This window comes from Ricinus communis, chromosome 6, assembly GCF_019578655.1.
Source record: "Ricinus communis isolate WT05 ecotype wild-type chromosome 6, ASM1957865v1, whole genome shotgun sequence".
Classification (NCBI taxonomy): domain Eukaryota; kingdom Viridiplantae; phylum Streptophyta; class Magnoliopsida; order Malpighiales; family Euphorbiaceae; genus Ricinus; species Ricinus communis.
The window spans coordinates 7520316-7523513 of NC_063261.1; positions in this window are offsets into that span (position 1 = coordinate 7520316).

Below are 3198 nucleotides of genomic sequence, written 5' to 3' on the forward strand. Positions count from 1 at the left end.
CTAGATGAGCAAGGCTCTATCACTAGAAATAAAGCTAAATTGGTTGCAAAAGGTTACAATCAAGAGGAAGGCATTGATTATGATGAGACCTTTGCTACGGTTGCTAGATTAGAAGCTATTAGGATGCTTTTAGCATATGCATGTAACACGAACTTTAAATTGGTTTGAATGGATGTGAAAAGCGCTTTTATAAAATTTTTTATTGAGGAGGAAGTCTATGTTAAGAAACCTCCCCGTTTTGAAAATCATAAATTTTCCAATCATATTTTCAAACTTTCCAAAGCCTTGTATTGGTTGAAACAAGCTCCTAAAGCTTAGTATGAAAGGCTTAGTTACTTTTTAATTGAAAATGGATTTCGAAAGGGGAAAGTTGACACTACACTTTTTGTAAAGAAACATAAGCATGATAAATTTATGTTGATGACATTGTGTTTGGAGCTACTAATGAGTTTCTTTATGAGGATTTTGCTAAGTGTATGAGTAGGGAATTTGAAATAAGCATGATAGGAGAGCTCAAATTCTTCCTTGGTCTTTAAATCAAGCAAAGCAAGGATGTGATATTCAACAACCAATCCAAGTACGCAAGAGAACTCCTAAAGAAATTTGATATAGATATTTGCAAAGTAGCCAAGACACCTAATGAGTGTCACAACAAAATTAGACAAAGATGAGAATAATAAGAGTGTAATGAAAAGCTATATAGAGATATGATTGGTTCACTTTTATATTTAACCACCTCTAGACCCCACATTATGTATAGTGTTTGTCTTTGTACTAGATTTCAATCTTTTCCAAAAGATGCCATAAAAAGAATTTTGAAATACATGTGTGGGACTTTGAATTTAGGAATTCGGTATCCTAGGAAAACATCAATTGATATAATAGGTTATTCGGATGCCGATTATTACTGGTAGTTTATTAGATAGAAAGAGCACCTCCGGAACTTGTTATCAGATATAATAGGTTATTCGGATGCTTAATGTCTTTGTAATATCCGTAAATATTTCTTAAAATTTAATTTCTTTATTCCGGAGGTATTTTGGTAAATTAATATTTTACATGAATAAATGGGTACCATTTACTTTAACATTCCCAAATAATTATATTATATTGATTTGTGAAATTAAATAATCAAGTTAAAATTTTACTAAGTTGAATTATTTTGACTAATAAGAGTATATAAATATATATGTATATTTTATATAAATTAAGATGAGGGACTAGAAAGAGATTTTACAAAGATAATAATAATAAAATAAATAAATAAATAAATAAATAACAAAACTTTTTTTTTCTCTTTCTTCCTCCCCCTCTTCCTTCTTTTTCCCTGTCATTGTCCTCTCCTGCCTCACCTCCCTTTCTTTTTCCGCCCTCGCTGCCACCTTCCAGCCGCCGGAAATTTCTTTTTCTTCCCCTCCCTTGCTGGGCGTCGCCTCCTTCTTCTACATTATGTCAAATTTTTGGTAGAATTTCTGAGTCGAAATTTCTTAGATAGTCTAATCTAGGAGTCTAGGCCTAGAAAAAAATTAAGAATATCTTATTAATTGAGTTACTTTCGTGAATAGATAATCCATCCGTCTAGCGAGCTCCACCCGAGGCGTAGGAGGAGACTGCAGGGTACGGCAGAACTATAAGTCAAAATCATATAGTCAACTGCACTTGTGTCATGTTTAAATTAAATGCAATGCTAATGGGTTTATAAACACTATGATTATTATTAGCATTATTATCATTAATTTTATTTGATTAATAATTATTACGAATACTAGTTGCATCATCATTATAAATTTTATTTTCATTATTCCTGATATCCTTATTGTTATTATTATTATTATTATTGGCTATTATCTTTATTTTTATATTATTATTATTATTATTACATATAATTTTCATGTTTGCTATAATTGTAATCTCGGAATGAGGCGGCAGTAGAACATGTCACCTGATGGGTTGCATCAGGACCGCATGCGCAACAATATTAACCAGAGACAAGTCGTAAAAGATTATTTTTAGGATTTGCCTGGTCAAGTACAACTTTCTAGGCTATGATGAGTTGATTGCCGGTGGAAAGGTTTCTAGTCGAGCGTTGCTCTCTAGGCGCCGGCTTATTTGAAAATTAAGTGACTATACTAGATTTAAGGACCCTAGTCGAGCTTTGCTCTCTGGCGCTTATTGAAATAAGAGAGCCGAATGGCTAATAGGATTAGAGTTTAGGGTTCTGCTGAGGTACTCGTCCTATAAATGATTAAATTGTATTTTTCTAAATCATGATATGACATGCATTTTAATATAATATAATATTTTATTCTGATTAAATACTATTTTATTGAGATGGTTATATTTATTTTTAGATTATATAATTTTAATTCACAATCGAGACTGACAGTCTAAAATTTTAATTTTCAGGTGTCTGTTAGGTTTTCTACAGTTTTTCTCCTTTGGCAGCCCGACTTCCTTCATCTTCGGGTTTAATGTAAAAAAATTTATTTATATGTTTAATTATTATAATTCTAGATTCTCTGTAGTAGTGATTCTAAAACTTATTATTTTATTTTTGGAATGTTAAACCAACCGAGGAGGTATTACCTAGTTGTATTGACAGACTGATTTAAATATATAGTATTTGGGTGGTCGAAAATCAGTAATGAAATAGTATTATAATGGATAAATTATAATCTGATTGAGTTAGTAATTAGTCAGGCTTACTACGGATTTCAGTGTCCTTACACCTATCCATCCCTAGTGCCGGTCATGGACCCACGCATTTGGTAGTGACAGTCTTGGTTTAGTAAGAAATCAGTCTCGGTTGCTCTCTCCACCGCGGAAGCCAAATATGTGGTGGCCGGTTGTTGTTGTGCTCAAATTCTTTGCATGAAGCAACAATAAGAAATTATGGGAGAGAGATTGATCACATTCCTATCAAATGTGACAACACTAGTGCTATAAATCTTTATAAGAATCACATTCAACACTCTAGGAGTAAGCACATAGATATTAGACATTATTTTTTGAGAGATCATGTTCAGAATGGTAGTATAGTACTAGAGTATGTTGACATAAACGAGCAACTAACCAATATTTTTATTAAGCCCCTAAATGAGAAAATAATGAATTTCATAAAAAAAGAACTAGAAATGATAGATGGAAGCACCTTAGTATAAACTCACTTTTATTGTGCTAATTGTGAATGCTTTTTCA